At 37.2% G+C, this 19,794-nt stretch overlaps 1 protein-coding gene across 13 annotated transcripts in view; it reads right to left on the bottom strand.

The window, feature by feature from the left end:
* The window catches only part of TASP1 (taspase 1), a 374,267-nt gene that overhangs the window by 279,963 nt on the left and 74,510 nt on the right, over positions 1–19,794 (bottom strand). The gene's annotated exons all lie outside the window — the stretch shown is intronic.

The raw sequence follows: 19,794 nt of genomic DNA, 5'->3' as shown, positions 1-19,794 counted from the left end.
ATTTTTAAATAATCCTTTATTTTCTTTGCTTAATAAATATGCATTAAAATTTTTGCAGCACTATATAATTAGTGCCAATCATATCTAAAACAGAGAAAAAAATTATATTATATAAAAGTCTCTGTTATTAATTCCCTAAATCACTCAACTCTGAAAACAGAAACATTTTCAGCTCAAAATAAAAATAAAGTGTTAACAATGCTTTTAAGGGGCTTTAATATATCTGGATTAAGCTTTAATTATAAATTCATATCATAAGAAAATTCCAGAGGATTACCCCCAAATTCCAGACTCTCAAAGGACAATGTTTTCCAACTGGCAGAATTCCTATACAGTGTTCTGGTGGCTAATCTCAGGGTTTTTTTTTTTAATAATCTTACAAATAATGAATTATGGATTTTTTTCTCTTCAAAATGGAACCGTTTGAGAGCCTCAGTGTACATGTTGAGTGAGCACGTGTAAGTGATGGTAGAGACCAGATGAACACACTCATGACTTATATTATTGAACTTAGATTATGAACATACTCATGACTTAGATTATTACACAGTTGAACAGTAAAAACCACCACAATGATAGCTTTACACAGTTTTAAATAATTTTTATTCTTATTCATATGTTGTTTAATTAATATTATTTAATTTGAACTCATAATGAACCACTGGTTAAGGATAGCAACCTAAGATATACTGGAGTTGAGATAAAAATTAAGGAATTTAAGAATGATGGTAATTCTGACAAGTTCCTTAAGATAATATTAACTAGATCATTAAATTGCATCCATTTGATAAAAACACTTACAGAATACATCTCAAAGACTTAAAATCAGTTTAAAAATTAATGATGAATATATCTAATTTGGCTTCTTGTTTTTCTGGAATAAGTATTAATCACAATTTTAAAATTCTAAATCAAAAAAATTTTAATTCTAAATTAAATATACACACCTAGCTATGACCCAGCAACTAAAGCCTTAAATATTTAGCCAAGAGAAAGCAAAATATACATGACAAAAGACTTGTCAAGAATGTTTATATCACCTTAGTCAAACTGCAAGAGTCAAAACCTGGAAACTACCCAAATGTCTATCAAGAGGGGAATGGGTACACAAACCGTGATACAGGCAACAGTAGAGGACTGCTCAGCAATAAAAAAGAACTAGTGATATGTACAACAATATGGATAATCTTTTAGATGTATGCTGAGTAAAAGAAGCTGGACATAAGAGAGTACATAATATATGATCCCATTCATCTGAAGTTTTAGAACAGGTGAAACTACTCTATGGTGAAAAAGAATCAGAAAAATAGTCGTCTTGGGAGGAGGTGTGGACTCCGAAGGGGTATAAGGAAACTTTCTAGACTAGTAGCAATATCATATCTTGTTACATGGTTGTATACACATATCAAAATTCATCAAATTATACACTTAAGATTGTGTGTGTGTTGCTGTTTGTTAAGTTTTACCTTAAAAAAAAGAAATCAACAGCTGATGTATCTATTTTAAAGTACACAACCAAGAATTCAAAACATCAGGTCATGAACAAATTTTTCAACTTTTTCCTAATAGTATAATACAGTTATATTTATATAACATTTAATACACATTTGATTGCAATTGTAAGCAAGTGGGGGTGATGGAAAATATGAGACAGATAGTAAAAAATATGAATGAGAAAAAGTCTAATGTATGCCCAACTGGAAAGAATAGACAGAATAGAGAAGTGAAAATATTTAAAGAGAAAATAGCTCAAATTTCCCCAGAACTGATGAAGAACAAGAATCCAGATCTCTAGGAAGCCAGAGAGAAAGAAAAGGAGCCAGATAGAAAGGAAAGCTCACCACAACAGAATGAAGGCAGAATTCCCAAAGTCCAATGGGAATCAGAAGGCAGTGGTGTATTTTCAAGGTACTCAGAGAAAATTAACTATAAACCTAGAAGTGGGTACCTAACAAAATTACCTTTTAGGAACAAAAATAAAATAAATACATTTATAAATAAAAAAATAAAATTTGTTTACCACCAAGAGACCTGCACTTAATGAAATCCTAAAGGAACATTCTATTTAATACTGCAAACTGCCCTCCTTCTAATCCTCCCTACCACCCACTCATAGTCATTCCTAATCTTCCTTTCTTGACTCTACTTTATCTTTTTCCCATAACATATCATCATCTTCTAAAATATACCACATATTTTCATATTATTTAAACTGCCAATCTCCCCCGAGACTGGAAGCTCGACAAAGGCAGTAATCTTTGTATGTTTTAGGGACTTCCTTGGTGGCCCAGTGTTAAAGAATCCTCCTTCCAATTCACGGGACATAGGTTTGATCCCTGGTTGGGGAACTAAGATCTCACATGCCGCAGAGCAACTGAAACCCACGTGTCACAACTACTGAGCCCACGTGCCACAATCTACAGAGCCCACGCACCCTGGAGCCGACACGCCCTGGAGTCCACACATCACAATTAGAGAGAGAAAACCCGCACACCTCAACGAGAGAGAAGCCCGTGCCTCAGTGAAAGATCCCACATGTCTCAACGAAGACCCTGTGTGCTGCAACTAAGACCTGCCACAGCCGAAAAAATGAAGATAAAGAAATAAATTTTTTAAATCTTTATCTGTTCTATTCACTAACATATGCTAAGCACCCCGAAAAGTACCTGATACCTCTTAAGCACTCAATAAATACCTGTTGAATGAATGAATGAATAAACAAATGAATGATACACTTTAAGAAGGAAAATAACTGCTGTCATCCGAATGTGTCCTTCCAAAATTTACATGTTGAAATCCTAATCCCCAAGGTGATAGCATTAGGAGGTGGGGCACTGGAAGATGATTAGGTCAGGAAGGCAGAGCCCTCATGAATGGGACTATGCCATTCCAGAAGAAGCCCAAAAAGCTCCCTTGTCCCTTCTGCCATGTAAGGTTATAGCAAAAAAGATAGCCATCTAGGAAGTGGGTCCTCACCAGACACCAAATCTGCCTACATCTTGACGTTGGACTTCCCAGCCTCCAGAACTGTGATAAATAAATTTCTACTGTTTGTAAGCCATCCAGTCTATGGTATTTTGTTATAGCAGTCTGAAAGGACTAAGACAATAATCCAAGAAGGAAAAGGACATTCAGGAATGAAACGAGGAATAGGTAAGCAAATAAAATGGCAAAACTTCATGTAAATCAAAATTAATATTGTCTTTAAAAATAATAATGGTTAGGGACCTCCCTTGTGGTGCAGTGGTTAAGAATCCACCTGCCAGTACAGGGGACACGGGTTCGAGCCCTGGACCAGGAAGATCCCACATGCCACGGAGCAACTAAGCCTGTATGCCAAAACTACTGAGCCTCCACTCTAGAGCCCGCGAGGCACAACTACTGAGCCCATGTGCCAAAACTACTGAAGACCGCATGCCTAGAGCCCATGCTCCGCAACAAGAGAAGCCACCAAAATGAGAAGCCCATGCACAGCAACAAAGAGTATCCCCCGCTCACCACAGCTAGAGAATGCCCATGCAACAGCAACAAAGACCCAACGCAGCCAAAAATAAATTAATTAATTAAAAATAATAATGGTTGGGCTTCCCTGGTGGTGCAGTGGTTGGGAGTCCGCCTGCCGATGCAGGGGACATGGGTTCGTGCCCTGGTCCAGGAATATCCCACATGCCGCGGAGCAGCTGGGCCCGTGAGCCATGGCCGCTGGGCCTGCGCATCCAGAGCCTGTGCTCTGCAATGGGAGAGGCCACAACAGTGAGAGGGCCCCCTCCAAAAAAATAATAATAATAATAATAATAATAATGGTTATTATTAGAAGGTCAAGATTGGGTTGTAAAATCTGGCTCTATGCTATTTATTAGAGATACACTTGAAAAATAAGAACATGGAAAAGCTGGAAGAGGACGGGGGAAAGAGAGAGAGATGCCAAGCAGGTACCAATCCAAACAATGTAGCTATATTAACATCAAGAAAATTAAGTTTTAAGACAAAAAGTTAATAGAACTAAAGGGATAGAACTAAAGGGTCACTAGGTGATAAATACTGAAAGTTTAGATACACCAGGGAGATACAGTAATTCTAAATTTGTATGTACCTAAAATTAAAAAATAGCCTCAAATATACATAAAGCAAAAACAGAGCAACAAGGAGAAATCAGCAAACCATAATACCTCACAATGAGATATTTTAACACATTTCTCTCAACTATGAATAGGTCAAAGGACCAAAATAATAATAATAATAATAATCAGTAAGAAATAAAAGATCTGAACAGCATATTAAAAAGCTTAATTAGATAGGCATTATTCACAGAATTCTGTACCAATTAGAGTGGAAGTATTCTTTTCAAACACAAATAAATATTTACAAAAATTGACCATGTATAACTGATTCACTTTGTTATAAAGCAGAAACTAACACACCATTGTAAAGCAATTCTACTCCAATAAAGATGTTAAAAAAAAAAGAAACATTATCGAATAGAATACACTCTCTAACTATAATACAATTAAGTTAGGAGTCACTAAAGGTAAATAAAATTTTAAAATTAAAAAAGAAAAAAGAACTTCTAAATAACTTATGGATCAAATAAGAAATCTAAATAGAAACAAAAATATTTAATAATGAATGATAATAAAAATATTACATTTCAAAACTTGTGAGAGATATAGCAAAAGTGGCACTTAGAAATTAATACCCAAAATATTAATATTAGAAAAGGAAACAAAATTAATAAGCCAGGTGTCCAACTAAAGTTAGAAAGAGAATAAGATAAACACGAGGAGAAAAAACAGAGATAAGATGAAAAATCAATGAAAGAGGAATAAACACTAGGTGAAAAGATCCAAAAAGCAATTAAATAAATAAAGAGGAAAAAGAAGGGCAAATTTGATTCTGTGACAAAACAACTTGTTGTTTTAAACCTCAGCAAAGGCCCGGCCCTCCTGCCTTCTCCTCCAGTATAAGCCTTGGCTCTTCCAGAGTAACAGCAGATACTGTTAAACTCCACACTATAGATGGCATCCTGACTCGCTTGCACTTCATCCAGTGCAAATATTGTTCTCTCCTCCCCTACCCTTGCCCCTCATCAAAATGCTGCCCTTCCTCAAGTCCCAGGGCCTCAGTAACTCCAGAAAAGTTCTCCTGAATCATTTCCCATCCACACCGGGGCCCTGGCCCTAAAAGTACAACCTAAACCCCTGTCTGGAAGACTTTTATACACTGGCTTGTTCTAAGCTCTTGGGTGGCTTGTCGTCCCCCCCTTCCACCTGGAAGCAGCAACTAACAAAGTGTCATAAGATAAATACTTTTTAAATGAACCTCATCAATAACTCAAACTTCTTGTCCTCTGAAACTGCATCTTGCTCCATTTTTATGCACAATCCAGACTCGGCCTATCTAAAGTAGTTTTCCTATAACCTCACGTTTCTCTGATTATTTCATATTTAGATCTTCCCTGAATGTAATGCTTTTGCACATCACTCCTAAATGGGTTCTGTCTCAAAAGCAAATCCTTAAACAACTGCTGAGAAATCTTTCGCTGGTCCCATAGTAACCAAACTAAAGTCCAGACTCGTTTCTCACAATGTGGAAGTGATCTTTATTTCAGGACGTTGTGCATGCCCTTTGGTCTACTGTTCAAAACAAACTTCTAAGGCTCTTACCATCAAACACTAAGCCTCTCACGTTATCTATAAAGAAATGATATATCTTTATATTGGTCACACACTCCACCGTTCAATGTTTTCTTTTGGTAACACTTCTTTACTGCCTTCCCAACCCCTTAAATCAATCATCTGGCACCATATCACACTCCTCGTTTTTGACTAACCAATTCAGTTTCTTTAATTCCAGACTGCTTTCCTAAAAGCTCTAAATAATTAATACCCGTACAATATTTGAGTCTTAACTTCACTTTTTCCACTGGTCATCCTTCACTATCTTAAACTCAGTCACTGCCGTCTGGGAAACATGTTCAAGGGAGAAGGAGGGAATTGAGATTATTTGGCAGTTTCACTTCATAGAGGCGCATATATGAGAGGACTTCAACCACACAGATAGCGCAACACGCTACCAGCACACACACTAATAGGCTATGAATGTCATTACCTGGGCAGATTAAAAAACACATAAATAAATGAACTAAGACCTTGCTAATTAAATAGACAGGAACAAAGTCTCTTTAATAAGAGCAGGCAACCTTTTGCAATTTACTTGTCCAATTTGGCTCTTTCCAGGAACACCTGGCCGTGGTCTGGACCTCTGGTTTTTCATTTCAGAGCTTACATTTACCTTCTCGGGATAAAATTACACTTTTTCTTTTAAATTCCAGAGCTCCAATGGCCTTTGAACTGAGTCTTAAAGCAGTGGGGAATAACAGATAAAGGTAACTTGGACAATCTGGAGTCTATTCCTGCCAATGAAACACCATGACAATTGGGATGGGTCATTAACCTGGATTTAAGTTCCACCCTCTCCAGATTGAAGAACAATAATGGACACCGACTTTAATAACACAGTAATAAGTTACTTTATTTGGTATGAGATTTCTAAAGCAATATTCATTTGACCGTATAATTACGAGTATACTCACAAAATAGAAATTATTATTCAAAATCATAAATATATAACAACTAAAGATCAGCATATTAAAAAGCAAAAGGGAGCCAAAAAATGCCCATATAGTTATTTTCTTTTTGTTCCTCAATAGATTAAAATCTTATTAGAAATCAGAGATAAATCAAAGAATTACAAAGAGTAGGAAGGAGCTAAGTATATTCTAGGATGTAAAATACAATCTAAACTAATCATGATAGTACTATATTTTAGATATTCTAACTCCATTCAAATTAACCTCGATGTTTTCAGAGATTCCCAACACTCAAAAAAGCCTGTGTTTAATGCAAATAACCACCAGGACAGGCGCCACTCACACATACTGTGTTTCAAAACATTCTCCTCATTTGCTTCTGAGTACAGTTAGTGCAAACAGACGTTCAGGGGCAGCTCTGCCTGTGTACTTACTTCCTCTATGGTCTATTTTACTTTGCTAAATTCTGTGGACAGTTGAATCCTATCGGCTGTCGTGCCCCCACTGGGGATTACAGGCTGTCGAAACCAGAGCTTGGTTTGACCAGCAAAGTGCACTATTTTGGTTTTTGAATACCTAAAAATGGAACATGTATTGCCACCCCCGCCACCCCTCTCTAGACGGTCTCACATATTTAGGCTACCTGCCTGGCCCCCATAAGCATTTGGGTTTGAAACCACTTTCCTGCAGAAACTCTGTGGTGCTTTCACAGGCTTCTTCTAAACTACGACTTTCTCTTTCTCTCTACAGTTATGTAAGCCCTACTCTTTATCTAAGCCCCAGCTTAAATTCCACCTCTTCCATAAAGCCTATCAGGTGCTTATGGTAACTTATCCATCCTGCTAATCCCTGCAGCTCTCACGGATGGTTTCATTCTTCTAGCACATACCAAATGGTATGATTTCCCTTTATTGTTTAATTCCTCTGGACCAAATGGGAAGGGCCTCTCTATTTACTCCTAAAGCCTACTTAAAAATCTGTATATAAATAGTACTCAATAAATGTTTGCTGGTGATAATGTTGAAGTCAAGGTAAAATAGGTACTGGAAAAAAACAAAAACTGAAGATCCCATGAGGCCATGACCTCTGGTAGAAACTCCACTCAAAGCCTGTGCACTCCTCAAGGTCACTTGCTAGTTCCTCATAACCTCAGGTGATTACAAATCAATGTAGCAATGAAAATGGAGCACTGCCTATCCCTTGAGCAAACGACATACAATGACCACAGAAGAGATGGCAATGCTTGTAAAATAAAAATGCTCTCAATGCAGGAAAAAAAAAAAAAGCACAATCACAAGCATCATAGACTTGTCTTAGTTTGCAAGGCAATCCCTATTTCCATTCTGTCCCGTCCCTCCTCGGAAAAATCACACCACCAAAATAAACAGGTGCTAGAAAATGGGCAGGAATTTTTGTTATGGTGAATGTCTATTCTTTTTCCTAGAAAAAGACACATGGTCTAGGAGTACATTTGTAAAACAGGCATTTTTACCTGCACAACAGGAGAGGGACTTGGTCACGTTTCTCTAGATGGCTAGATGGGCACGCCCCCTTGTGGACACTTCCTGACTCACCTCTGGAATGGTCAGCTGCAACTGTGAGCTGTTTCTAAGAAATTATTTCCCAACAATCATTTCCCTCACTTACTCAATAATATTATTATTAACAGTAATATTTCAGATAACCAAACTCTTCTTTCATTACATCCCCAAATACAAGCTTGTTGAAAGTGAGACATAGTTTTGAACTAATGTATGCTTGAAGCAATTAAAAGAAGATTCAAACTTATCTTGAAAGACCATAAGACTTACAATTAAAGAAAATAACATACACTTTGCTCTCTCAAAATTAACAGTAGAATCATTGGATGTAGATGTTTTAGTTAGTAATATCAATTGAGTAAAGGCACCGTTTCTAGGCACTGTGATAAGGATAAAAAAACAAAATGCTCACGCTTCCATATGCCTGCATAGACATAATAAAATAAACACACACCAATCTCAAAATGTCAAAGGTAGTAGATAATTCAATTCAACAAGAATTTATTCAGTGCCCATTACACGTACTAAGTAGAAGAAAGGAATTGGTTTTGATCTGGGTGGCATTTGAGCTGGTCCTTAATCCAAAGGACTTAGATTAGAATTTCAGTAGGTGGAGAAGTGGCTGGTATTCCATTACGAATTATCATTTATTCCACAAAGAGAAGGAGACATGAGAAAAACTTAGATATAAGAACTTTCAGCAATTCCATGAAAAATCAAATACAGAAATGTAGTTGGTAAGAGAAAAAAAGATTATTCAGAAGAGAAATAATGCAAGAGTAGGCTGGGCTCAAGTTTCAAGAGCGTTCATAAAGTCAGTTCTGAAAACATTGGGTTTTAATCTACATATAGTAAAGATTCTATTAAAGTTTCTCTCAGAAGAAGGACAAGACCAATGAAGGTATTTTTAAGGAAATGCATCTTGGGATAATACGCAGAACTAAAGAGGAATGGGAAAAGGCTAGAACCAGGGAAGCCAGTTATAAAGATACTGCCACCATCCAGCCATCAAGGTAAAAAGGCATAGACTTGAGGGTGGTAAATATATCAAAAAGAAGCAAGCAAAAACAAAACAAAACAAAAACAGTGCCTGTATTCATTAAACCAACTGAGTACTTATTATATGCCAAGCTGAGAAACCATGACAACGAAAACAGATATAAGCCCTGTCCTCCTGGAACCTGCACTCTAGGGAAAGAGAAAGACATCAAATAAGCACACTCAGAGGCAGCTGAAGCAGCACGACAGTGTATATGACAGGTGGGAGGGGGAGAGGCAATATTCCTGGGATCTGGAATCATAGGGACAAAGGACCTGACTCAGGCAGAATCTTGACAGTGTGACCCAGACTGAGAGTAAAAGAACAAAAGACTGAAAAGGAAGACAGGCACCTGCTCTTATCGAGCCCTGTGGGCTCTGTTAAGGGGCCTATACTTTATTCTTAAGAGCAGCTGGAAGTCACTGAAGAGTTTGAACAGCGTCATGACAAAATCAAATTGCACTTTTAAATGATTCCACAAAGGCTGGGTATAGAACTGACTGGAAAGGCAAGAGCAGATGGGTTGCGATGCTACTGCAGTCATCCAGGAGACAGTGATGAAGCTTGATTTTAGACATGCTGAGCTAAGGTATGACATGAAATGTATAATAAGCAACTGGAACAGTTCAGGGCCTGAAGAGGGGGGTGGTAATAAAAACTCAGATTCATCCATTCAAACACAGTTTCATTAAATGGGCACTGTGTCAGGTACCTGTGGAAAATGACAATGACCCGGAGACAAATTCTGGAATTAGGAGAAAGGAGAAAAGAGCTCTAGGGTACTTACAGGAGAGCTAAAGGAATAAGACTGGACATGAAGTTATTAACTGAATGCAATCATGTATATAATTACTAACTCCTCTAGAACGTTCTATGTTCATTTAAGCAATGATTACTAAGCAGCTTTTCTAGGCCCACTGTGACATATTAGGCAGAATAAGCAATGAGTCTCAAATGCTGGCCCAATACCTCACACAACCCTGCAGATTTTTATCAGTATATTGAGAGTTGAGCCTAAAAATCTAGTTTTACAACTATCCAGATGAAGATAATGGCCGGCCAGGTTTAGCATACACTAAAATAAAGTATCTCTCAATGAGAGAATCAAGAGGTCTAGACAAACTCCATGTTGCCAATGATAATATATTAGAGAATTACCAAGCTGGAAAGAATGATGGTAATCACTTGGTCCAGCATGCTGTCTTTACTGCTGAGGAAACTGAAGTCTAGAGAGACTCCATGTTTGCCCAAGGTCTCTGGACTAGTTAACAGCAAACCTAGACTAGAAATCCTGGTCTACTGTACCCCATTTCAGCCTGCCCTACTTCCTCCACTCCTCAAGTAATCCCAGTCCAGGTCTTGAATTCTGAATAGTTTCTGGCATCTGACTTTTTATTCAAAATGTTCTAGGCTGATTACAGAAGAGGTGGGCCAATCAGGTCTTTGAAAACTCCAGACAGTTTTCCTTCAACCTAATTAAGCAGTGGGTCTTATCTTCTGATCTTAAAACATCCTTGTTACTGATCCGTGTGTGTGTGTGTGTGTGTGTGTGTTTATATACACATTTGTCTTCTCATGTATTGGTCTATTCTGCTGGCCTTATTAGCTACACATGTGTCAACACTACTACATCTGTGATGGGTCAACTCAGGTCATTAGTACATGGTGATATCATATGAGGACATATTTAAAAGTTCTGACTTAGAATCTGATGCTCTTAACATCATGGTCTGAGCCAATTCCCAAACAGGAAGACTTCTATCTGTAGCTCCAATGAAATTCCATTCACTGGAGGCACTTCCTTTTAGGAAAGCTATAATATGGTGATTTGCACATTATATACAAGATCAGCTGAGATTATCCCAATGATAATGAAGGAATGCTCTTTTTTCCCCTCCATTGATTCTGTTAAACACCAAAATTTAGAGGAGGCTCTACAGAGCTGATGAATAATAAAAGTGGAGGGAGGATTTACAAGTCTGAATATATGATGTCAGCCTATAACAAGTCTGGAAAACCACAGGTTACTTTCCTTACAAAATAAAAACAGCAGTTAAGGTCTGTTAACAGATTTCTTGCCTCACTCATCTCACTTATAACTTTAAAACTCAGTATAAATTTAAGGCACAGCTTCATAAGGGTTTAAGGAAGACTCGGGAAGAAATCCAACCTACTAGCTATTGAATCTTTATATGAGAACTTAGAAACTTTTTCTGAAACAGAAGAAAAAAAAAAAATACTGCAATAGTCCAGCTATCAGGGGTTGAAAGTTCTGGATTTGGATAACTGATGAATTGACATAAAGTCCGGCAAACCATAGACATTTAAAGAAACCCCATGGTGGCAGGGGGATGAATTGCGAGATTGGGATTGACATATATACACAAATATGTATAAAATAGATAACTAATAATAACCTGCTGTATAAAAAAAAATAAATTAAATTCAAAAAAAAAGACCAACTTCAAGGTCGAAAAAGAGGTTTAAAAGAGTCTTAAGAAAATGGAAAAATAAATAAATAAACAAACCCCATCAAATTATATTGCAAAGGAATGATGGTCATCAGACTGTATAACCTACATAAATGCATGAGGTGGTGGTAATCTAGTAATACAAGTACTTAAATTACTGACTTACTGATTTACATGTTAAGTCTCATAGGCTTAATCAGTAATCAAGATAGTCTTTTAGGACAGGAAAATATAATTTTTAATATATTACTTACAATTCAAAGAAATAATTTCAAATGGAAGATAATGACTCCACAGGATGAATTTACAGTTTTATTAAAAAGAAAAAACCACAAATATATAAAGTATATTTCTTTATGTAAAAGAGAAGGCAGAGGAGGGGTGGAGGGGGCTGGAAAAAAAAAAAAAAAAAAAAAAAAAAGAGAAGGCAAAGAAGTTTCTTACTTCTGTTTATTCATATATCTATGCATTAACCATCTTTCTGAGAAACACGGAAAGACTCCAGATCAAGTAAATGTCTATAAAAGACTAATTACTCCTTCCTCTGCACACATAATACACAAACATGTACACAAGTACAAATAGAACAATCTGACGAAAACATGTTGTTTTCTGTGCATTTATTTCCTTTGATCTTAACCTACCTCTCACCCAAAAAATAACAGTGATTTAGTATGATACAGTTAAGCGTTTATATAATAATTTCAAGATGGTGGATAAAAGGGAAAAATGTTACCCACAATATACTTCAAAAGAATAGAATATATTTATGTGAAGCACACAACGCAAGGCCCAACATTTTCTTTCTGAAACATGTGGCCAATTTGATGTCCCTATGTGGTGGCTAAAGAACACAAAATTAAAAGTTGTAGAATCTCTTTAGAGTGGTTTTCAACACACAACACTGTATAAAGCACTGCAAGATTTTCTAAACTTGTTCATTAGAAATTGAAGAATGAAAGATTCACACAATGGGAAAGGTCTGATTATCTTTCATTTCACCACACTATACAAGTACTGCTTTACCTAAAAACCAATGAAATTAATTGAAAACTTAAATTACTTCATAAAAGTGGTGGGAGAAGGCAAAGAATTTCATGTACATCCAACTGTAAACTCTGTTATTAAAGAAAAAGACATGGAAACTATTTTGACAATATGCTTGTGAAAAATGAAGGGGAAAAAAAGGCTTGAAACATCAAAAATGCTGAGATCAAACAATACCCCCAACCTCTTTTAATACTCTAAGAACAAAAGAGTCCCTTCTAGTAATATCCAGGGCTAGCTGTTTGAAACTGATATTTATGAAATCTACATTATCCTGTGCACTGGGTCTGTTTGTTTTCCCAAAGTATCTCCTCTTTGTAGCAACTCTTTCTGTTATGTATCAAGGTTATGTAACAATTCAGTCAGTTCGGTAGCAGAGCTAAGAACCTCAATTGGCCAATGACTTTATTAGCACTTCATTCCAAAATAAAGCTTTCTTTTTCAAAAATGCTTAATACTAACACAACTACCTTTTACTTTTTGTATCAAAAGATAAACTTAAAACATGTCATCACTTCATCACATACACCACAAGAATTATTGATAAATATTCTAACAATGAGAGTCCTTGGCAATGCTGTTGGGGGAGAATGCAGATACCCATGCGTGGGAACTACACAAAGGACAGAGGAGCATGCTGAACTGCACCATTCCTTTTCACAAACACAGTTCTCGATCTGCCTAGCTCTGACACAGACAAACGTCAGTTATCACAGCTCAGTTAAATAATACCAGTCACTCAACAACCTGGTTCAAACTTCAATTACATGGTATAGTAACTGTGAGTAATTGCATAAAGTGTAAACTTCACTACTAGGCCTTTAGTTCAAAGATCAGTATGTAAACTATGTAAATGTTAGATGCTCATCATGATCAGTGACCAATCATGTCATTTCACTCGACATCTGTCACGGATGGGTCACTGTGCACAGACAGCTAAGTGTGTAGTTGTGTTACCTCCTTGTCTCCCAGTGATAAATCCACATGACATTTTACAAATATCGATAATCAAAAAAGGGCACTAGCCAACTAAGATGAAAGTGAAGCAAAGAAACAAAAAGTGATAAGGTTGGAAGTGCAATTCTAATAAAAAATAAGTGACCTTATGGAAGAAATAATTGACTGTGGGAATTTTCAACACTGCCACCATTCAAGAGACTCGAGACCTTCAGTCAGAGGAACTTAGTGAAGACAAACCTGTCAACATAAATAAGGAATGTAGTTGTGACAAAAAGGATGAAGATGTCCCAGAAGAAGTGACACTGGCAAAAATATCTGACATAAAAGGAACGCTGAGAGATACTGTACAACATGGAAAGAACAAAGGATAAAATGTTGAAAGCTGATCCAAAATTTAAAAGTTTGACAATTCACCATGACATAAAGAGATGCTCACTCCATATCATAACTTATATGACAGGAAAGCAAGCACTGTTCAAACTACTCTTGATAAAGGGTTTTTTAGACAGAAAAAACCTACTTTAATTCTAATGTTTTAAATTAGTGTACTAAACAAATATTCATTTTAATTACTTTTTTGTTTGTTTCTCTACACATTTATAACCACCAGTAAAAGAGTTTTTAATGTTTTGACAAAAAAGTCTAAAGGTCGGGCTTGGTTGGCGCACTGGCTGCCAGTCCACCTGCCGATGCAGGGGACGCAGGTTCGTGCCCTGGTCTGGGAAGATCCCACATGCCGCGGAGTGGCTGGGCCCGTGAGCCATGGTCGCTGAGCCTGCGCGTCCGGAGCCTGTGCTCCGCGACGGGAGAGGCCACAACAGTGAGAGGCCCATGTACCCCGCCCCCCACAAAAAAAATAGTCTAAAGGTCATGGAAAAAGTGTAATTTTTTGCCATTAAGATCCCTTTGCACAGTTCCAGTTTGCACAGTCATTTTTATGGTCTAGCACTACCATGCAAAGTGTGGACTATCTATACACTGCAAGGGAAAGAAAGAAGTAGAGAAAAATCCAGAACAGTTGGGTCTACCCAGATAGGGGAGTGGAATAGAGCATAAACAACTACTACTTTTATATTACACAGCACTACAGGTAAATAATAATCTTTTCCTCCTCCAGCATGTCTTACCTCTAAGTCACACCAAAAAAGCATGGATGAAACAGATGTCAATTATTAAGAATAGACAGTTACTCAGAATTTATTCCTTATTTTTTAATATTGTATCTTAAAACCCATGTGTTCTGAAAGTGAGGACAAAATGTGTTTTATTTGATTTATAGGTAGATTAGTTGCTTAACCCACTACTGGTTTGTAGCAACAAGGGACATATTAATTGTGCAGAAGACGACGATAAAAAAAAGTTCTCCATCTACGCTACACACTGTAGATTACCTCCCTAATAACCACTCTCCTCCCCTTCCTTTGACAACAAAACAACTAATTTGGGGGGGGAAGACAATGTGTGTAGCAGCAAGCCATGAGCTATGAGATAGTAATGAGGAAAATCCACTTAACTTCCTAGGCTCCTTTGCAACTGGGAATAGCCATGTAACCAAACTGTGCCCCTTGTCCACTGCCCCCGAAAAAAACAACTAAAGAGAAATCTATTGAGAGAGATTCTGGAAAACTTTTGCATCCCAGATAAAAAAGTGACGGACACATCTGGCACTAGTCTCCCGGCCCACACCCTGCATGGTCTCACCTTCTTCTCACCTTGAATGCAGATGTGACACCTAAAATTATAGGAGCCATATTCCATCCATAAGACAAAAGGCATGAGAGAAAAGGCCCAAGAGAAATCCCAGATATGTTGGCTCCAGCATCATTGGAAACCTGAGCTAATGAATGCTTGCAACCACCCACCTCCAAAATTCTTCATTATGAGGCAGAGGGCCAGGGAGCAGGGGGACAAATATGCATTTCCTAAGTCACCATCAGGTTTTCTGTTGTTTGCAGCCAAAAGTGTTCCATTAATTAACCATTCTTATCTTAAACTAAGTCAAATGTCAAAGACAAAGGAAAACAAAAGTACTCTAATTAATTGAGGTAGCAAGCTGATTAAATATTCTTCTTGCTTTAATTCTGATTTCTATTAGTATTGTGATAATGTCTGGACAATCAATTATACACATTAAAGTTCATATATTCTGAATATTAAAAATATTTTCCTGTCATTTCAGGGGTCTAAAATACTCCATTTGAATCATGCCTGAATTCCACCTCTCCACCCACTACTAGTGACCTCTATTACCACCCTCCTTTTCTCCATTACAAGATTCCACCCAGAGTACCAGTTTCTCTTCTTTTTTGGCTGAGATGAAGGCAAACAATGGCAAAGGCAAAAACAATGGTGTCGCAGTCGGTGACAGTCACCAAACACTCGAACATCCATTAACACATCTGTTCCTTCTAACAGCCCTGCTACGGGAGCAGAATATCACTATTTTCAGTTAAAGATAAGGAAACTGAGCCTTCCTAGGTGAAATTACTCAGTGAATTCACAGAAGGTAACTGTAGTATGGCGTCTTGACCCCATCTCCCCACCTCTCTCTCCCCACTCCACAGCAAAACTTCTCAAAAGAATTATCTCCACCCTGTTCTCCCTGATGGACCCACTCCACCTGCTCTACAATCCACCACGTCATGGAAACTGTCCTCATCCAGGTCCAAAGTCTCCAGGTGCCGAGTCCAGTGGCCAGTCCTCTGTCCTCCTACCTGTTTTGTCAGTAGCACTTGACCCAGGTGATGCCTGACTTTGAACACTCCTCTCTGCTTGCCAGACACTCTCCTGGTGGCCCCTCTGCCCCACTGGCTGCTCCATCTTTCTCTTTCACTGGTTTCTCCTCCTCCCAATGTAGACATGTTGGCCTGGCCCAGGGTTCAGTTTTCAGACCTCTATCTTCACTCACTCCTACTAAGTGAGCTCATCTGGCCATGTGGATTCATATTCCTTTTGATGCCAACGATTGCCAAATGGGAATCTTCCCCCTGACCTACCCCTAAGCTTCAGATGCATATAACCAACTCCACAGTTAATCTTTCCTGCTGCCACATCCAGCTTTTTATTGCAAATCCTCTTAACCAGGTTGATGAGTGGTTGTTTAAATTTTTCAAAAATTGAATATTCTCTGGGTGAAGGACAGAATCATAAAGGACACATATTGTAAATATTTCCTTTTTATTTAAAACACAAAACCAATTCATTCATTCACTAGCCAATCTTTTCATATAAGACTTTCTCTGAATGTGAGCCCACGTACAAATGTTCCATATCATCTTCCTATAACACCCTGGACTGTCCTATGATTTCAAGTTTTATTTTATCTAAAAATAGAACAAGAATATAAATACACTAACAATACACTCTGAATGCACAAAGCTTCTAGATTTTTACGATTTTTCTCAATCTTTTACAGCTGGTTTGCCCATGCTTAATTTTTATAGACCCACTCTGCTGTTTCAAGTTAGTTTTCAAACTAACTTTTTCAAAATAACTCTCTCAGTTTTCAAGCAGACAACTCTCTTTTTAAACTCAATATTCATCAGTTTATGAGAGACGATTAATTATGATAAAGGATAAAATGATAAAAACAATGAGCATAATGAAGCTCTTGGTGGCACAAAATTCAGCTGAAAGGAGTAAAGGAACACAGCACACTAAAAGTGGTCTATTACCTTTGAGTGTTTAGGGTGCCTTGGCATCAGATAATATGTTTTATTGTGAAAATGAAAAGCACTGGTTAATCTGAGCTCATTAAGGGGACATGGACTAAGAAAGTTCTTGATTTCCACTTTCCACCTCCATCACCTTGAAGCCATACTTTCTCCATCTCCTTACCCCACCTTAGTAAATGACAATACACTACGACTACACTAAAACTTTTAATCCCCTCTCTATAAGGCATCAGTAATTCCTGTCTTTCTAGGAGCCCCTATAATATATCCTGGATATATTCACTTCTCTCCATCTCTATCCCTAACATCCACAGTCCATGTGGCACCATCTCCCAACTGTAATAACTTTGTAACTAATCTCCTCACTTCTGTTTTTGCCTCCCCCTATTCTCCATGTAGCAGCCAGAAAGAACTCTGTAAAATATGAATAAGGCAGTGTTGCTTCCCTGCTTTTACAATAACTCACTATTCATGAAACAAAAGTGGAAACACCTCAAGGAGCCGGCATCTACCTACCTCTCCAGCTTCAGATCATACCATCCTCCTCTTGCCCACCATGCTTTAGGCACAATGCCCCTCTTCTCCATTCCTTTGATATGCCAAGTCCCCACCAGGGCCACTGCACATGCAGTTCATTTTGCCTGGAACACTATTCCACTGACTTATCATAAAACTCACTTCATCTTTTTCAGATGTCGCCTCAAATGTTACACCCTCAGAAAGGTCTCTAACTAGCAAGGTATCATCCTAACTAAAGGAGTCCTCTTTTGAGTCTTCCCTCCATCTCTCATATCCAAGTTACTTTGTATCATATCATCTTATGCTTTTTTTTCTTTATATCAGTTATCAAACATGGTAATTATCTTACTTGATTGTATGTTTATATGTTTCCATCTCTACACACTAAAGTGTAAAATTTCATTAGAGCAGGAATTACCTCCATCCTGTTCACCACCGTTTTCTTACTACCCAGCTCAGCACCAAGAGTAGCTGCTTAATAAATATTTTCTGAATAAAAAAAATGAATCTTCTGAATAAGACCAGCTGAAGATATTCTCTATGAGGTCAACTGATATTTCTATGCATAAAAACCCTAAACTGATGTCCCTGAAAAAAAGACCTGTATAAGAATGTTCATAGCAGCTTTATTCATAAAGTACAAGCCTGGAAGTGAACCAAATGTCCATCAATAGGAGAATGGATAAACAACTTACAGTAAATGTGAATATTATTCAGTAATAAAAAAGAATAAACCTGTGACACACTGTCTCAAAAACATTTTGTGAAAGAAACCAAATAGAAAAGAGTAAATTCTGTATGATTCCAATTATATAAAGTTCAAGAGCAACACAAAACATCTATGGTGATAAAACTCAGAGCAGTGGTCACCTATAAAGGGTAGAGAATGGCTGAAAGGAAGTACAAAAGAACCAGATATGTTCTACATCTTGATAGGTATATATGGGTTACATGGGTGTATATATATATATATATATATATATATATATATATATATATATATATATATATATTTATTTATTAAAATGATTCAATTGCTCACTATATGCAAATTTTATCAGTTTTTTAAAAGAACAGAAGCCCTTAATTTGCTTACTCAGACATCACATGGAATACAAAAACCGAAGAAACAGAACCACACTACTAGCCACTTTCACCAAGGTCTACCTACTCATTTGTTCATTTGCCTCCTAAATTTCTACTCTTCTCTGGCAGAAAAATAAAAAGGTTTGGACCAAAATGTTTGATTAATTGTCCCATGTGGCAACATACTGTAAAAATATCTATCACCATGAGAGAAGATTTAGTATGCATTCATATGTGAATAAACCATATATAGCTATGATGGAAAGCATTAGCCAATACATAAGCAATTATAGGACTAATCAATGAAGAATATTAACGAGATGCCGTTATATCAAATGACGATGTGACATGAGAACTCGATCATGAACTGTGTGCTAACGGACCTCTAATCCATAGTTTGAGCATGAATGATATGGTTTTTAATTTTTCTATCCCCCAAAACACCTAAGAAATGCCACAAGCAGACTCATGATGGCACACAAACGCATGAAATGCAAACAAAGAAAATATAAGAATAAGAAACAGAGACATGTAATTAGAATGTACAAAAAAACCTACATGAATCCAATATATACATTTCCTTATAACACTCTATCCCCTAAACAGCCATGTTCATCCAGAGTTGCAAGGACCAAAACAGCAGCCAGGAGCCACATGGAGCTATGAGCACTTAAACTGTGGTAAGGACAAATGAGAAGCTAAATTGTTAATGTTATTACATTTTAATAAACTTTAATTTAAAAACAGAATTTCAATTCAATTTCTGGGAAGTCTTAAGTATGTTTGTTATGTAACTTGTTATGTAAACCTACTTTTTCAACTGTAAACTTTATGGTATATAGATACAGACCATATTTCCAATGAAAAT

The sequence above is a fragment of the Kogia breviceps genome, chromosome 14 (genome assembly GCF_026419965.1).
Source record: "Kogia breviceps isolate mKogBre1 chromosome 14, mKogBre1 haplotype 1, whole genome shotgun sequence".
NCBI lineage: Eukaryota > Metazoa > Chordata > Mammalia > Artiodactyla > Physeteridae > Kogia > Kogia breviceps.
The sequence above is the reverse complement of the archived record's forward strand: the minus strand, read 5'-3'. Positions and strand labels throughout refer to the sequence as shown.